This window comes from Rousettus aegyptiacus, unplaced genomic scaffold (assembly GCF_014176215.1).
Source record: "Rousettus aegyptiacus isolate mRouAeg1 unplaced genomic scaffold, mRouAeg1.p scaffold_m13_p_4, whole genome shotgun sequence".
Taxonomy (NCBI): Eukaryota; Metazoa; Chordata; class Mammalia; order Chiroptera; family Pteropodidae; genus Rousettus; species Rousettus aegyptiacus.
Window position 1 is genome coordinate 105,247,066 of NW_023416307.1, and position 19,433 is coordinate 105,266,498.

Sequence of the window (19,433 nt, forward strand, 5' to 3'; positions counted from 1 at the left end):
CTCTGCTTCCTTGAAAGAAGGCTGCTGGTGTGACCAAGCAGTGCTTACTTTTCTTCTGCAGGTCTAGGTAAAAGCAATGACTTAGGTCAGCTCTTTGAAATCTAGAAAATAACCAGAGGGAGAGAATATACGTGAATATTACCCTTCCTGAATATATTGACCATTCTAAATGACTTAAGACCTGCGTTTGTAGCTTTATGCTTGTATTTTAGGCTTGGAATTAAGAACTTGATATTCTTTTTTTCGTCTCTTACTCCTGCCTGCTGGTGGCTTTTGAAAGTTCCAGGACTTAGTGTTAATGATCGATGGCAAAGCTAGGAACTAACAGCTGTGGGTTTGATGGCCATTTAATTTTTTAACCTTTAGAGGATCGTGGGACTATTTATTCACCCAATTACACATATTGTCAGTTGAGAGAGCTCTCCTCCTATACAGCATTGAAAGTGTCAGGTCTATAGAAGGTAACCTAGAAATTCCCCTCTTGGCTGTTCTTGTATTTATTTAAGGCAATGAGAAGGCGGGTCAAATACCAGGTCCTACGTGTGAGGAAGGAATTAGACTCTTGGTTGGTGAGCGACTGCAGGTATATGCAGTGTGTTATTAGAGTAATTGAGCTGTGTTTTCATAAAGAAGATAGTTTCATTATCAAATTCTTGTTTTAACACTGTCATAATAGCAGCTGGAACACATATGAATTAATTTGCATGCATATAAGGAATTCTGGACAGCTTGGTGGCATAATTACTGCATAACATACGTTGCCAGGAAGAGCTGGAGCTTTTACTAGAGGTATGCTCATGGGACTCATCTCCCTGACTTTGTTAAGTTTCAAATGATATACAAGCAAGAAGTAGCCATTTTAGTGACACTCCATTTGTTTTACAGGCAATAACTTCCCAAGTTACCTTAATTTGAGCAGGCATTTTGGCAATATATAGGAATAATGTCAACAACACCTTCATAGCGAACTGAACATCAGGGAGGATAGAAAAAAAAGAAAAGAAACAATCATATATCCCATTCTGTTTTTGGAGTAGAAAACCACAATAGATATTAATTCACAGGTATAATTAGTTAGAATAATGTAAATTATGATGAAAATAGATAATGTAAGATTATTTCTTTGAAAATCTGATTATATGTAACAAAAGATTCTAATTTTGTAAAACTTAGGAAGACTTTTTTTCTATACACATTTTCTAAAACTGTCATCTCCCCCTGACTGTGATTTGGTAAAGTCAGTGAGGTCCCCAAGAAAAAGGTGAGTATGATGAGGACAGGAGATAATGTCTGTTTGCATCACTTTTACTAGACACAGTGAGTGAACATAGTAGGTGCTCAGTAAATATTTGTATAACGAAGAATTGGATTCTCATCATTAACCCTGAGGATATTAAGAATTAAACACATTCTATATTAATGATAAGATCACTGTTTTGTTCTCCTTTTGCTTTTTTGTAAATTTTTACAAATCAGAAGTTCTTTGTATCTATGATTGGAATATTCTATGACATTAATCTGAAAAGGTAATACAGTGGAGCATATAGAGTTACTTCAGACAGTAGTCCATATTTTAAATTAAGATGTCATTTTATTTAATCTTCCTAGAAACTAGTGGATTAGACACCTCACTGTTCTAAACTTAGTATTTACATTTCTTAGATTACTGTTGGTCCTTTAGTGACATCTTCGGGTATCTATCATAGGTTTATCTTAATTTTGCAAATTTTTTTAAAATATTTTTTTCAATTACAATTGACATACAATATTATATTAGTTTCAGGTATACAAAATAGTGATTAGACATTTCTATAACGTATAAGGTGATCACCCTAATAAATCTAGTACCCATCTGACAGCATACAGAGTTATTACAGTATTATTGACTATATTTCTTATGTTCTGCATTACATCTCTGTGACTATTCTGTCACTACCAGTTTGTACTTCTTAATCCCTTCTTCTTTTTCACCTGTCCTCCAACGTCCCTCCCTTCTGGCAACCATCAAAATGTTCCCTGCACCTATGAGTCTGTTTCTGTTTTGTTTGTTTATTTTGTTTTTAAGATTCTACTTTAAGTGTAATTGTATGGTAGCTGTCTTTCTCTTACTCATTTCATTTAGCACAATACCTTATAGGTCTATCCATATTTTTGCAGGTGGCAAGATTTCATTATTTTTTATGGCTGAGTAATATTCCATCATATATATATGATGGAATACATACATTTGCATATACATATACATATACATACATATACCACTTCTTTATACATTCATCTGTTGATGGATACTTGGGTTGCTTCCATATCTTAGCCACTGTAAACAATGCTGCAATGAACATATGGATGCATATGCCTTCAAATTAGTGTTTTGGGTTTCTTTGAATAAATACTCAGAAGTGGAATTACTAGGTACTTCTTGGCTTTTGTTATAGCCTTTGTTTTAAAGTCTATTTTGTCCAGTATAAGGATTGCTACCCTCCCCCAGCATTTTTTTTCACTTCCATTGTCATTGGATATCTTTTTCTGTCTCATTACTTTCAGTCTGTGTTTCCCTTCAATCTAAAGTGACTCTCTTATAGGCAACATGTGTAAGGGTCTTGTTGTTCTTTGTTTGTTTGTTTTTTCTATTCAGCCACACTATGTCTTTTGATTGGAGCATTTAATCCATTTACATTTAAAGTAGCTGTTGATAGATATGGACCCTACAGGACACCTACTACATAAGGCCACAAGGCCACTCTGCCAAGACTAGGAGACATAGTAGTAGTTCTACCTAATGCATAGAAACAAACAGGGAGGCTGCCAAAATGAAAAGACAAATGAATATTATCCAAATGAAAGAAGAAAACAAAACTCCAGAAAGAGAACAAAATGAAATGCAGGCAAACAATCTACTAGATACAGAGTTCAAAATACTGGGTAAGGATGCACAGTGATCTCAGTGAGAACTGAACAAAGACATCAGAAGCATAAAAATGGAGACAGAAAACATAAAAAAAAAGAACCAGTCAGAAATGAAGACTACATTAGAGGGACTCAGCAGTAGATTAAATGAAGCAGAGTATCAAATCAGCAATTTGGAAGTTAAGGTAGTGGAAAATACTCAATCAGAACAACAAAAAGGAAAAAGAATTTTTTTTAAATATGGATAGTTTAAGGAGCCTCTGGGACAACATCAAGCATATCAACATTTGCATCATAGGGGTACCAGAAGGAGAATAGAGGGAGCAAGGAATTAAAAACCTATTTGAAGAAATAATGATGGAAAACTTCCCTAACCTGGTGAAAGAAATAGACATACAAGCCCGGGAAGTGCAGAGAGTCCCAAACAAGATGAACCTCAAAGAGGCCCATACCAAGACACATCATAATTAAAATGCCGAAGGTTAAAGATAAAGAGATAATTTTAAAAGCAACAAGAGAAAAGCAGTTAGTTACCTACAAGGGAGCTCCCATGACTGTCCGCTAATTTCAACAGAAACCTTGCAGTCACAAAATATCCTTTTTTTTTTTTTTTTTAGGTGAGGCAACCCTTGGTTGACCTCACAGATTGCAAGGACCTTGTCAGCTTTCAGTCCCTTATTTTTTAATTTTTATGCCTACAGCACCTGGTCTTCTGAGGTGGTCTCCCATCCAAGTACTAACCAGGCCCAACCCTGCTTAGCTTCTCACATAAGATGGGATGGGGCTTGTTCAGGATAGCATGGCCATTGACTGAAATATTCAAAATGATGGAAAGAAAGGACCTACAACCAACATTACTCTACCCAGCAAAGCTATCATTTAGAATCAAAGGACAGATAAAGAATTTCCCAGATAAGGAAAAGCTAAAGGAGTTCATCAGCACCAAACCAGTATTACAAGAAATGTTAAAGGGACTTCTTTAAGAAGAAGGGGGGAAAAGGTCAAAATAAGAATAATGAAATGGCAATAATTACGGTTGCATGGATTTTCAAAGTATTCCCAGCACTAGCTGATTGTTCTCTGCAGATGACCTCAGTACAACAGGTGGTGTTCTTGGTCATAAATAAGGGTGAAGAGAGGGGAAAATGACTGAGGTTGATGGAGTCTGTGAGGCTATCGCTTGGAGCTGCCAATCTGAGGAAAGTATTTTGCTCAGCACATGTTAGAATTTTCCCAGAAAGGTTATTCACAAATGAGGCAGCTGTGATGTCAGGGTAGAGAGATGGCCGCATCTGGGAAACTTGCTGATTGAGGGTTATGAGCTGGAAAGGAACCATGGACTCATTATAGGGAGATGAAAATGTTTAAATTTGAGCCTGCAGATACAGTTCCAAGGAGATGCTTAAAATGGTGGTTGAAGGAGGTTGGGGCTAAGGGGAGAGAGCTATTTCTAACAGCACAAATGAACCTCTATTTTAGAGTAATTGTTTCTGGAAGACATACGTGAGGCTGTACCCGCTAGACCTGTGATCTTTAATGCTTGATCTGAAAGGTACAGTTTGCGTATTATTAATAGTCTGGGTTTGGAGCTTTGCCAGTTTTCCTATTACGTTTTTCTGGATCATACCCAAAACCTTGTAGATGAGCTATGACCTCCAGAAAGAGCCCCATGAATTGAGAGAGTTAGAGTGTAAGTGACCACAAGGAATTCTTCATAGCCCAACTTTTCAAATATCCACCTGACATGATCTGTTGTTTGGCTCAACTTGGTTCTACAATAAGGACTACACCCTTCAATATTGTTCACCCGTTTTCACACTTACACAGCAGACTGGAAGAACAGGAAGTGTTGACACTTTGTAGAATAGGCTACACTTGCTCAGTTCTTCTATTTCTCTGTTACCTGATTCCATTCCATTGTAGCATGACCAACTGGAATATAATCATGCTCCCAAATGTCTCAGCATTTGCCCTGGAAATGTGACAGAACACAGCTACATGCCTATCACTTTTCTATAAGCAAAAACAAAGTAATAAGCTAGAGGCTAACATTCATTAGAAATGAGCACTCCTGCCTTACCTGTGGCACTTTGGTTTTCCTCTTTTGAAATCTATAAGAGACTCCATTTATTCCAAATAGAACACATCAGACATTTTCCACTGGGTAGTATTATCTGTCTCTATTGTATATCATGATTTGTGGATTAAGGATATGGTCTAAAATTTTAATTATTAATGTTTGCTGTAGGATAACGAAACTACTCCAAAATCCAAAATCAATGTTTCTTTCTTCTTTACCTTCCTTTTTTCTTTTCTTTCTCTTTGTTTCCCTTCTTCCATTTTTTCTTCTTTTTTTACACCTTGCCTTCCCTCTATTTCTCATTTTCTTTCCTTTCTCAGAGTTTCATTGCTTTGTAATAACCACTATAGTAACTGGAGGGCTTTGTAATAACCAGTATAGTAACTGGAGGCCTGGGTTTCATGTGATCTTTAACTTTGAATTTCTGTTGGTGTCAGGAGGAATAAGATATCATGGACTCTTCTGTAGTGACATTTCCCAGGACATGCACTCTGGAAATATTTATGCTTGTTATCTTGAATGACACAAAATTATGTAAAGGCCCTGTGGCTAATTTATGTTTGCATTTTAGTTTCAGCCAGTATTTGCAGTTATTGCCAGCACAGAAAGAATTCTTATTTAGAATACTTATGCAACCCAGTATTAACCATGTCCATTCTCAAGCACACAAGGCAAACAGAATTGATTAAGGTCAAGGTCTCCCTTGAAATTGTCTTAATTTGTGAACTATCTCACACTCTGTGGGGCAAGATGCTCACTTTGAGGTCCACATGGAACAAGGACCATTGGGAGAGCAACCTCTCATCTCCTGGCCACTCAGGACAGAAGTTCATTTAAATGGAGAAACAACTGCATTCTTCAGATTGCTTTTTCTACCTCCCTCCACTTTTTCCCTTCCTCTTTTCTTTTTTTCCTAACTTCACTCATTATGTTAGCACACATTAAATGGTATATATAGTGATTGCACTCTACCCTTTCTTGGACTTTTGCAATAGTAGAACTAGAGCATTGTCTCATTAAATATCCAGAGCATCTGAAGTAGAATTTTCTACTCTTGAGATAAAATGACAGGCATTATTGGGTTAACAATAATCTGTTTAGTGATCATACGTTCTGAGTGATTAATGATTGTTTGTGGTGTAAAAGACTCTTTACTAGAAATGATGTGTGTGCCCAGACCCCATAGTTAGCCTCCAGGGAATATACATGCTGGTTGAAACAAACAAATAGATCATTTCAATGGAGAGTGGTAAGTCTTATGGTGTGGGTAGGGTGGATGCTTTGAGAACTCATAGTAATAATACCCAATCCGGCATTTGTGTATCAGACAAAGTTTCCTGGAAGAACTAATGTCTTAGATGAGCCTAATGCCAGAAGAACATATGAGAGTCCAGCAGGAACTTATGGCATGTTTTCTGATAAAGGAGTAGCAAGTATAAGTCTCCAAGTGTAGATGATCATGGTAGGTGCCACATTCAGCTAAATTAGCTAAGACTTCTTTGTCTTTGGAGCATTTACTTGGACAGAGGGGATGTGGGTAGCCAGGAATGCCAAAACTGGGGTCCTAATTGCTGACAGAGATGACTGGGGAGGAAGCAGGTTATAGAAAAACTTTCAAGAACTCTACAGAATTTTGATTTTCTCTTGTAGGTTTTGGAAAGCCATTGGAGGACTTCAAACAGGAGAATGATGTAATTAGATTTGTATTTGCCATTATCGTCTCTTGGGTCTAGAAAGTGTGCCCTAACTCATAAATCATTGCAAGATTTCATCCTAAACTTGACTTATGTGGAAGAGAAAATAATAACAGGAATCTTCTTGATACTGAGTTCCTTCAAAAACATGAATAAGCTGCCTTTGAGATCAAGGAAAGTGGTACTCAAACTTCCCCAGCCTGCGTTGGTGTTTCCCACAGGGAACACTAGTGCTGTGAAATGTCCAGTGAAGAAGGAGCTGGGTAAATGCAGCATAGTTTATCCTTTTGGGAAACTCAGTGGGTACCAGCACCTTAAAGACTTTGAAGAAGTCTTGCAGTAAACACTCTGTTTAATTGGATTCAATTATTTGACTCAGATCTCTTTCCTGCTGAAACTATGTTAATATTCACAAGCCATGCTGTGGGAGAAAAGCAGAGTTTTGGGGGAATATTGTTGTAAGAGGGAAAGAGGAATGAAACCCTTTTTTCCCCCCTCGCGATAGTGTGTTCTCTTTATTACTACCTCTCTGTAACAATAAAGACAGTTTGGGGAACTTATTGCTCCCTTAAGCTAATGTGGCTATAAAGGATTATGGAAATGACAGAGAAACACATCCCAGATACATTAAATTCTATTGAAATAAGCAATAAATTTAATAGCCAATACAAGTTTTTAAAAATAACAAAATTTTGGTTTATGCTTCAGCAGATAAATGGTGGCTTCTGTGTAAAAATGAGAAGTTTTATGATTGCTAGTTTGTAATGACTTTCTAATGCATTTCAACGTTTTGTAGTTTAAAATGAAAACTTGACTCTTCATAAAGTTCCTGTGCTTTAAATACTTATTAATATATGGTAAGGGATATAACATTTATCATAATCTAACCACCGAATAGGAAGCTAAATCACTGAGGAACTCAGGTATACATATTTACATTAAAATAGTGAATTTTCATTGTTCATGAATATTCATTGTGCTTTGTATTTACTCAGTAAGTAACACAAGCCTCAATATTTTCTGAAATCTATATTTTACAAACTAATGGCATTTTGGCATATGTATGTATATGTTTATTAAACCAATTCCAAACATCTGTTGTACTTGCTCCTAAATCATAGGCTCTTGACACTTTTTAAGTAACATTCCTTTCCAATGTCCTCCCAACAATGTACCTTGAAGGCTGGTTGTTTAATATAAGGATGTATGGAAGTAGGTTTTTCTGTTTTGCTGTCACTATTATGTCAGAATTTTATTGCTTCTGGCTAAATGCCACAGAAAGACTTTTACTGTTAAAATTGGCTCTCTATTCAGTATAATCTCCATAATAAAGTAGAAGTGCATGTGAGTATCTCAGAACAGTGATCTGTTATCAAGCCCAGGTTAATAAAGTGGTAAAGTGATCCTTCTGTTTGATTCTCTTCCTCTCAGGGTGGTTGGTGTTGCATCTCATGTGTAGGGTTTTATAATGGAGCTTATTCTAATTTTCTGCAGTGAGATTTCGATAGAATGATAAAATCCTACACGTTCTTTTGTAAATTTACAGCCTCATAAATTGGTGTCATTCCAGTTTGCTTTTCACCAAGTTGGCTAAAATCTTTACCAAAGTAGATACAATGGTCTTAAGATTTGGGGAAAGTATTATGTCAAGAGTTGGGACGATTTCATTAACTCCTTTTGTTATCACCATGCTTCACCAGTCACAAGAGGCTTCTGAAAGTCACTGTGGCAGATAATCATAGATTTTAAACATTGTTCTTGGTTCGAAGGTGGGTAGTCAACTGTGGTTGTTAGTTCCCCCGGAACTAATTCTTTTTATATCTGGGCTCTTATGGTAATAGAAATCAGGGACTCATGCCACAGCAGCTTCCATTTTGAAACTATTCAGTGGTATATGCCATTTTTAAAAATGTGAAAAAGCAATCTTTTTTCTAGTTCACTTTTTTTAAAGAGTACTCATTATGTATCAGACACCAGCAAAGCATTTTACATACATATCTCAGTGTAACTAACAACATCTCAAGCAACCAGGCCATTTTATCAATTCCATTTACAGATGAAGTTCAGAAAAAGTAATTAATTTGCCTAAGGTCACCGGTAAGGTGCCATAGTTGAGTTCAAATACAAATCTTTCTGAGTCCAAAACCCAAGTTCTTAACCACATTAACCTAATTTTCCCCAAATAACGCTTAGGAACTTATCTTTTCCCTTATGGCTGGACGTAGGCCCCCATGAATTCCGTTTTGGTTCTCTATTGCTGTGTCACAAACCACTCCAGAACTTAGTGACATAAATCAATAATAGACATTTGTTCTGTTCATGAATCTGCACTTAGGCTAGGGCTCATTGGGGTAGCTCGTGTCCCTTCCATAAAGAGTAGACTGGGTGGTTCAAGTGTAAACTAGAGGGTCCTTAGAAGGATGGTTGACTCATGTGCCTGGAGTGTTGGGTGGAAGCTTCTGTTCCTCTCCAGAGGGGCTTCTCCCGCCTCCTCCTAACATGGCAGTTATGTTCCAAGAGCAAGCGTTCTAAGAGGCCAAGTTGGAAGCTACAAGAAACCTTCTGACTAGCCTTGGAAATAACAGTGTCACTTCCTCCATATTCTCTTGGTCAAGCAAGTCACTAAGCAGATTCGGATTCAAGGGGAAAAGAAAACTGGACACTATCTTAATGGGAAGGATTAGTGGCTTATTTACCCTGTCACAATCTATTGTTTCAGTTACTGTAATCTTTTAACTACCGTTCCCGTTTCTATAGTGCACTATGGAGTTTATTCTCAACCCAGTAGATGGAGTGACCTCTTTAAAATCAGTCTGTAAATTCTTGTAACATTGCTCTGGTAAAAACCTTTCAGAGTGAGAACTTATGGTGGCCTACTTCTCCTTTTTTTAATCAAGTCTCCATTAACTCTCCGATCTGAAATTTTACTCTTACCCCACCCATCTGCTCTTGCTGTGACTAGTACACCAGGCACATTCCTGCCTCGAGGCGGTTGCGTTTGGCGATTTGCATTTGGTGTTCCACCCTGTGCCTAGAACATTTTTCTGGGTTTTCTACATGGGTTCTATGCTCACTTTCTTTAGCCTTGTCTACGTCTTTTACCTTCTTAGTGAGGCATTCCCTGACCACAGAAAATTGTAATTCCACTTTCATCACTCAGAATTCCCAATCACTCTTATTAGCTTATTTATTGTGTATTTTTAACCTGTTAGAATGTAATGTCTGTGAGGTCAGAAGCTTTGTTTTGTTTGTTTTGTTTTGTTTTATTGGCTTAGTAAATATTTGTTGAATGCATGAAGGAACGTGATTTCAACATAAGTTTTAATTTTTTGTGGTATCGATGTTTATGAAGTATTTTAATTAATGACCATTACTTAATGTCTCATAATGCTATTGGACATCATATCTGACCCAACAAACAGCCATTTGGGATTCTAAGTCACACTGAGGCATTCCAAGGGGAGATCACTACCAATTCCCACCTCCTCCTCCTTTCTTTTTTCTTGGAAATATCAAAAGGGATTATTGTTTTGTGAGGTTATTTCAACCCCACGTGCCTTCCTTTCAACAAGTAATTGTGCAACTACTGTATGCCTGGGCTGTTCTAGTCACTGAGGACATAGTGGGACAGACATACCTTAGCCCTTAAGGTGTTAATATCATGGTGGAAGAGAAAGATAACAAATCAGTGTGCAGATACATAAAGTCCTTACAGATTGTGAAAAGTGCTATAAAAGGAATCTACAGTGGTCTGTGAAGGGGAATTAGAGAAGACTTACTTTGGTTTGGGTAAAGGGAAGCCTTTGGGTACAAGGTGCCCTTTACGCTGGAACCTAGACAGTAGCTTCTGGTTAGTTTTAAGCTACTAAGGACAGAGAAACATTCATTCAGCTAATGTTTATTCAACACCTACCATGTTCAAGTTACTATTCCAGATTCTAGGGATTCGACACTAACAAGACAGACAAAACCCATTCTCATGGAGCTTACATTTTAGTTTAAGAAGGTATTTTCTAAATGTTTTTTATAATCTAAAATTAAAATATAGTGTAATATTTTATGATGCATCAGTTAGGGTTTGGTCAGGAAAACAAAAACAATACTGGGTATTTCAAAAGAAGGATTCTCTAATATTATAGGAATTAGTGTTGAAGTTCTGAAAAAGCAAAAGGAGAACTGAGGTTATACAAAGAAAATAATGCCATGAAGCAGTTCGTACTCTTAGGGTAAGAGGACCAAAATGAAGCAATTGGGGTTGTTCAACTCTGCAGGCTCAGAAGAGGGGCTCTGATGGCTGAGAACTTAGACTTCAGAGGAGGTGGCACTACCCTCCCTCCCCTCCCTCACTGCTGGTACCTCCCAGATGGGATGAGGCTGGTTCCAGGGAGCTGTCACCTGGAACCAACTGCTACTACTAGGTGAAAGGTCTCTGATGGGCTCACACCGACAAACAGCAAACAAGCAGGAAGAAGCAGGTCCTGTCTCCTCTCCTCCTGCCTTCTGATCTTCCTCAATCAGCCTCTACTGTACAAGAATTTTGGGAAATACAGTTTGCAGATTCCTAATGCTATATGGAAGGGTAGATTTGGAGCTGAGAGACTACTTTAATAACCAGCAAAAATGATGATATGTGCTATAGAGAAAGATAAAGCAGGACAGATATTACGAGGATGGAGGGAAGTGGGAGAAGGCTGTTGCAATTTAAAATAAGGCATTAGAGATCTCCTTACTGAGAAGATAACTAGTCTTTTGGGGCTGCCATAACAAAATACCATAAACTGGTGGCTTAAACAGCAGAAATGTATTTTCTCATAGTCTCAGAGGCTGGAAGTACAAGATCTAGGTGCCAGCATGGTTGAGTTGTGGTGTGAACCCTCTTCCTGGCTTACAGATGGCCCATTCTTTTTTGCTGTGTGCTCACTAGGTAGATGGGGGAGATGAGAGGAGGGGGAGGGAGAGAGAGAGAGAGAAAGAGAATACAAGAGAGGAAGGCAAGAGCTCTTCCTGATGTCTCTTCTTAAAAGGACACTAATCCTTTCGTGGGGGCCGCACCTCATAACTTTATTTAAATATTACCTCTCAAAGTTCCCACCTGCAGATAACCATTACATTGGGAGTTAGGGCTTCACCATGTGAATTTTGGGGCAGATACAATTCAGTAACAGCAGTGATATTTGAGCAAATACTTGAAGGAGGTTTAAGAGCAGCCATGAGGCTATCTGGTGAAAGAGTGTAGTAGAGTTGAGTTACTACAAATACAAAGGCCCTGAGGCAGGAACCTGCTTAGAGTGTTCTAGGGGCATAGCAGACAAAGAGCGACACACGGATCCATATGGCATCAAACTTTAGAGTTTAGGCTCAAGTCAGAAAATTCTAGGCTTTAATCCGAGTTCGTACCCCTGTTTATATGATGGCCCTTGGAAAGGTAATATGTCCTCTCCAGTCCTTAGTTTCTTCATTTGAGAAATGAGGATATTAAAACTATTCTCATGATCATTATGAGGTTTCAGGGGGAAAAGAAAGTAAAGTACTTGCACAGTGCCTAACATACAGTAAGTGCTTAATAAATACGCAGTGTGGTGCTGATAATGGTAGTATTAATTCAACACCTGCTATCATTGCTACTAATGCTTCTCCTTCTCCTCCTCCATCTTATTATTATTATTATTCCTACTGCTATTACTACTACTTCTTTTGATACTACAAATGCTAATACTCATACTGCTATACTTATTTAATGACCCAGGGCTTAAAACCTAGGTCAAGAAATTGCTTTTGATAAATTTTGGAGTTTTTATAATTCTAGTCCCTCAACCCCGTGTTAAGATTTCTGAATTGTGCATCAGTCGGTATTATTTTTCACCATAAATTTTGTGCTGTGCCCTCGATCTCAATTTCAGTATTTGTGCAGCCTGAAGTATATGAGTGGTCACTGTGCTAATTTGATTATGAAAAATAGCAGTGCTTTTTCCTTGCAAAGTATTGGTCCACGATTGTTGAATCTGGATTGTAATGAGTGGTTAGTGACAATTTTGAGGTCTGAGAATTTACTGGAAGACTCTAGGACCTCAACCCTGGGACTGAGTGATGACTGGGGCCTTTGGGTTCTTCGCTATTGATAGTGTTCATTTCTGAATGTTGGGGATACTTGTCTTCTTTGTGCTTTTTGGAGGTTCTAAATTTTCTGTGGTATGCACTTTTTATATATGAAGAGAAAAATAAGAGATTTTAAGTGTTATTTGTTTTAAAGTTAGCCACTTCTATATGCATTTTTTATTGTCTGTTGCCATTGATTTTGTTGTAAATGTCATTGACATTAGTTGGTATTCATTTAAGGGTTTAGAAAACCAATTTTCTCTCTTAAGTGTCTCATATCCTGTTTTACCACAAAAATTTCTTCTGCAAAATTTTGTGAAGTCGCTAACTTTAAAAATGAATAGCTTTAATCTCTTATTTCTCTTTTCAAATATAACATGTATTACATATTTAGATTGGAAAAACTTTCTGGATTTCCATGCTGGCTTGTTTAAATGCCCCCCCCCCTTTTTATTTTGCTTTGTTTTGAGAAGTCAAGACTGTGGAGGACATTGATGGTAGTTTCTGGATTTATCAAAGACTTTGATAGTTTGTTCCCCTCTGGGCAAAAATGTGGGTTTCCCAGAAGATGAGAGTGTAACTGCCAGGTAAATAGGGTAAGAGGCAGATATCTGGTGTAAACTCCTTGTAAGAGCTCCAAGATCATCTATCACATCTCCAGGTCTTCACCTGCTGACAGGAAGCTAACGGCAGTCATACTCTGTTGCCAAATCGAGGCAATAAAGATTTCTTCTACTCTCTCTTTACCCTTGATCAGTAGGCACTGTCAACAGGGATGATGAATTAGATGAAACCGAAGAAAAAGAACCAGTAAGCAATATGTGACAGGACATTTAATTAATATATATAAAGCAAAACAAAAATAAAAATCACTCAATTTTTTTCCTTTTGGGAATAGATTATTCATATTACAACTAAGATGTCATTACCTTTTAATTAATTGATCTTTAAATTTCTGTCTCTAATAAAGAGTCATTGATTTGATTCTTGATTTGATTTTATCTAGTCTAATCTGGACAGATGACAAGGGCATAATTTGCATTCTTAGGTTAATGAGATTCCTGTAGGCTTAAAATGATATGGCCATCTTAGAAGACAGTGTATTTACTCACCTGACATTTCTGAAGTAAGACTTGTTTGAAAGGGTCAATTTCTATTAGAATACAGAATAATTCTTGTTTTTATATAATAATTATTATTAGTAACTTATAATAACAAAAATTGCCACTTGACTTTGCTTTTTAAAAACTGGCCATTTGTTTTCAAATAATATCTTTAATACCTCATGTAGTCTAATGAAATAATTTTTTAAAACGTGAGTGTGGACGAAGACCAGGTTTTAAATTTATCTCATCGGCACAGGCCTCTATTCATTGCTGTCTAAATGTTTGCCAAGTATTAGTAATTTTTTTTAAATTTTACCTCTAAAAGCTGCCTAATTTACCTTAAGAGCTAGAGTGAAAAATAATAATTTATAGGACTCATCTATCTAGAAACCGTAGTCTATTACATAAAATGAGTTGGAGTTGTGGCAAGAGAAATACTACATAATGTGAGAATATAATTACTCATTGAGAAATGAACTAATTGAAATGGGGGCAATAACAGTTAATCAACTGGGTCTATATCATTTTGCAAGTGCTCCAAGTCCTTGTTTTTTTTGGATTCTTTCTTATAATTACAGAGATAATCAGCACACATTAGATGGATGGCCCTGGGGTGGGGAGAAGTCAAGGAGGTAATTCAGTTTTCTGGGAATCTGCTGATGTCATCATTTATGGGGGAAAAGCATTAGTAGCAGTCTCAAGTGAATCCAATTGCCTGGGAACCAACCCACCCTTAAGTGATGTTCAAATATGTTTCTGTCTTTGCTCACAAGACACTTTTTGAATGTTAGAGTTTTTGGTGCCAGTAAAGCCTTTTTAGAGTGAATGCTTGTATTAAAAACAAAAACAAAGTGAAAACAAAAAAATGCATATTTAAAAATGGAACGATATATCTAGTTAATATACTCTTCACTCGGTAACCCTTCAACACTATGCTGAAATATAATCCTAGAAATTCTGCTTTTCTCACTGGTTTTTTGTTTTTGTTTTTGTTTTGTTTTGTTTTGTTTTAATGCTGTAAAGACAGTGCCCAACAAGGGAACATTTAAGTAGTACCAAAGTATATCTTTAATCAGTATAGGCTTAATATACCACATTACACAATATTCTCTTTTGTTTACTTTGGCATGGCAGTATATATACTTGATGGGAACCAAAATGAAATCTGCATAGTGATGAATATTTGGCTGTATGCTTGAGAAGACTTTAAGAACTGTCATGCCTTAAGTCAACTGAGAACTAGTGTATTTATTAAATTAACAAAACTCACTCCTTTTTTTGTATATTCATCTTAAATTGTTCCTATAATTGCATCGTGTTAGTACTCAATATTAATTGATTTGTCTTTATAACTAGTCAAATAGTATTTATTGAATAAGTGTATATCATATCCCTTCAATTGAATAATATGATCACATGAAATCAGGGAACTTGAGGTCCTCAAATTCAGACATTGTATTCCAACAAACATTTTCTTATAGATAGATACTAGTGCTTGATAATAAATTGATCAACTAAAATTATGGTATTTACAGAATCTGCTGACTTTGTGATTTCTTATTAAAGATAATCCAAAGAGTTGTGGTTGGGAGTGTGTACCTGTGTGAGAAACTTTGGGAAATGATGGTTAAAGATAGAAAATTTTATGAAGGTAGGAGAGAAAAAGTTACTCTTGGGAGCATTGAATTAGACAGTATTATGTATAGAAAACCTGTGTTCCATGTTAGAAGTTTACTAAATGATCATTAGCTAGCTTCTTTTCTTTCACAACCATTTCCCTTAAAAAGAATATGTGGTGGTTTTGATGGTGATGATGCTTTCGTCATTATAGCTAATGTTTATTAAGCGCATATGCTGATCAGGCTAAGCATTTTATATGTGTTGTCTTTTTATAATTCCTACACAACCTTATGAGGCAAGTATTATTAATACTCCTAATTTAGAGATGAGGAACCAATGCCCCAAAATTTTAACTTTGCTATGGTTGCACAGTTTGTAAATATCAGAGTTGAAATTTGAACTCACCAAGTCTAATTTTAGATTTTATAGTGATTTATCTATACTGCCCTTCTGAGAGAACTCCAGACCCCTGCAATTTTTGGAAAAATAACATAATATGGTCGGTAATTTCTGATCTCACACTTGTCCTTGGTTTATATATCAAGAGAACTAATAGTGGCAGCTATTAAATTGTTGAAGAGTGAATTATACCATGCACATACAATTCATTAGAATTTAACTGTTCCTCTATTCAAAATTATGATATCCTTGAGGACAGAGACTATTTTCTATTTATCTTTGTGTCTCTGTAGTATAATTTTAACAGCTTTATTGATATATAATACACATTCCATAAAATTCACCCCTTTTAAAGTGTAAAATTGAGTGTTTTCATTATATTCCCAAAATTGTGGCAACCATTGGAACTATCTAATTTTGGAACATACTCATAACCCCCAAAAGAAACCACATAACCATTTGCAGTCATTCTTGACTTTTTTTAAGCTAAAGAAAGAAAGCAGTCAATATTAGAAACATTCTACAGTGGGTTTACAAAGTCATCTACTTTGCAGAAACTTGATTTTATTAATTAATTGTAGCTTTTAAACCAAAATAATCATTTTCTTTCACATGCTTTTGAAATTATCTGGTTGAAATCATTGGAATGAGTTCATTCCTTTTATATAGACAATTGCTGTCATTAATTCAGTGAAAATAAAAAGCATTACCTGTCATAATGAAGAACATCTATCCGATCTAATCCCTGTTTATCATAGATAGCCCTTAGTACTAGGATATGACATTGCTGATTTCCAGAATTCCTTTCTGCACAAAAATGTCCGAAGATAATCCTCAGAAGTTGATTTTCGATAAGTGTGTAGCTAGTGCTGGAGATTCTTGTCCTTTATTTCTTGAATGTTGAATGTTTGACACGAATCAATGCCATCTTGAGAATTTTTACTTTCTCGTTTTTAATGAATGCAGTGTTTCCATGTTTATGTATGCCAAAGTTTCTTCCTCCATGTAAAAGAGGAAGAACATTTCAAGTTATTAGTTGACTTTCTGGTTCAATGGATTCTGGCCTAATTTACCTCATTATTTAATTTAAGAGGAGTAAGACATAGTTCCTGAGAGCTTGGGTTTTAGACCAAAAAAAAATCTTGTGAGAGAGACATTCTCCCATAAGTTTAACTCTGTCAATGGACCTTTCCTTTCTTTGATGAGGACAAGTGATGATTTACTCACCCGTAGGTGAAGAGCTGTGGAGATCAGCTATCCCCCTCCCTCCACCAGTTTGTTCCCTTATTCCATTGTACAGGAGCTTTCACTGCTATGTGTCAATAAATCTCTGAATTCAACTCTTAGCTCTGCCTCTTACCAGCTGGGTAATTTTTGGCAAGTCACCTAATCTCTCTATGCATTTTTTCTCAACTGTGAAGTGGGTTTAATCATGGTACCTACTTTATAGGGAGGGTTATTACAGAATTACATGAGATACCATGTTTAAAGTATAAATGTTGGCCTAAATGCAGATTTTTATTATGAACAAAATTTGGCAGGGACTTTGTATCCTTTCACAGGAGTTGATTTGTTATCTCATACTCATACTCATTCTGTGATATCATCAAGGCAACGCTTACCCTTCCTGTTTTACAAATAAGGGCATTGAGTACATAAAAAGAAACTGTTCAAGGTCACTAACATTATTAATTTAGTGTTAGAGCTGAAACTAGAACCTGATTTTTCTTATATCAGTTCCTTCCTTTTGAGTCACTGCCTTTGTTCATTATTGGGAGCAATCTGCTTGCTAAAGTCTTCCATAGATCACCTTTCTTTGTATCATAATGCGGTTCATACAGCAGTGATTGGGTAGATCTCCTTGAAGGGGAGGTAACAAGTTCAAACTTCTTCTAATAGAGGAAGACTGACTTTCAAAAAAAATGATATATGGGCATTTTGAATGGTTTCTGTTGAACTACCTTCAGCATGGTAGCTCATTTGATTCTGCTATTCAGTACTTCTCTCTCTTCAGCCCAAATCATAGTCATAGAGTGAAAAGCTAGAACTAGGATCATGAAAACCATGTTTGCCACCTCTAATATCTAGGGTACATTTCCAAGTCATGAACACAATGGAAGAAATGCCAAGTCTTTACTTATTTTTGAGTGCTTTAAGGGTGATCCATTAATTAGATTCTTGTGCCTTTATCATACAATGTTCCTACATGAAAGGTGGACCCCAAAAGGGTTTTTCAGTATCAAGCATGTGAGTTGTAGCGGGCATGAAATAATTATATTTACACACTTGCTGTTGAGCAGCTTGGAAGTATTCCATTCAAGACATAATTACTGAGTATTCTGTGTTACAATCCAGGATAGAAAGATAAGGGTACTATTTCTGACCTTTGCTGTGATGACTGTGAGGTTTGGAGAGAGGGAATGCCCAGTTAGTCAAAATGTTGTTTCTCAAAAGGATCAATTGACATTGCCCTGTATATTAGTCACAGTTCTTCAGAGAAACAGGACAAATTGTATATGTGTGTGTGTGTATAGAGTGAGAGTGAGATTGATTGATTGATTGATTATAGGAATTGGCTCACATATAGTTATGGAGGCCTAGAAGGCTTTCAGTCTGTCCTCCACCTATTGGAGAATCAGGAAAGCTGGTAGGGTAAGTCCTGGTCTTGAGTCCGAAAGATCGAGAACCAGGAGTCCTGTAGTCTCTGGACAAGAAAAAATGGATATCTCAGATCAAACAGGGGGCAAAGTCGCCCTTCCTTTGTCTTCTCTTAGGCCCCCAATGGATTGGCTGATGCTCACCCTTTCTAAAAGGGTGTTCTTTACTCCATCTACGTCATGCTAATCTCTTTATGAAATACTCTCATAGACACCCAGAAGTAATGTTTTACCAGGTAACTGGGCACCTAACTCAAGTTGACACACGAAATTAATCATCATACTCGGTGTGACCTTCCTTCTTCATTGGGACTTCCTTGCAAAGTAAGGGAGTGATTGATGATTTATAGATCTCTATGTTTGGAGCATTAAAGAACACATCAACAACTTACAAACTTTGGTTCCAGTGCCCCTAGAATTAGGTTGTCCTGTTTATTTATTTTTATTTTAATCGAACAAGTCCCTTGTAGTTGCTTTCCCATTTATAACGAAGTATCAATTTTGACTGGACACAGGCTCAATCACATTCTGAGTTCTGAACACAAGGACCTTATCTTCTCAGCTTTGTTCTGTTGGAAATACAGCACAGCTAGTGTGTGTGTGTGTGTGTGTGTGTGTGTGTGTGTGTGTGTGTGTGTGTTGCTCAGTGACACTATCTGAAAGTTTGAGGCACATTCGTTCCTGTGACCATTCTGTGTACGATAGCTGTCAAACCCGAGATCGTCAGTATTGTGGATTTTCACCTCTTCTCCACTGTTTCTTTTTCTGCCTTCCCCTTTCCCAACACACACCAAGTATGAGCCACAGAATACTTTCAGTGCTTCCCATGGCTCCATGACCACCTTGTCCAACTCTTTCCTCTTGTCACATTGGA

General features: G+C 36.8%; 1 protein-coding gene and 1 pseudogene across 16 annotated transcripts in view; one reads left to right on the forward strand and one right to left on the reverse strand.

Annotated features, from left to right (window-relative positions):
• MAGI1 (membrane associated guanylate kinase, WW and PDZ domain containing 1) overlaps nucleotides 1–19,433 on the forward strand; it is a 542,794-nt gene that overhangs the window by 397,620 nt on the left and 125,741 nt on the right. The window lies entirely within an intron of this gene.
• Nucleotides 3,600–3,718, reverse strand: LOC118601869 (annotated as a pseudogene).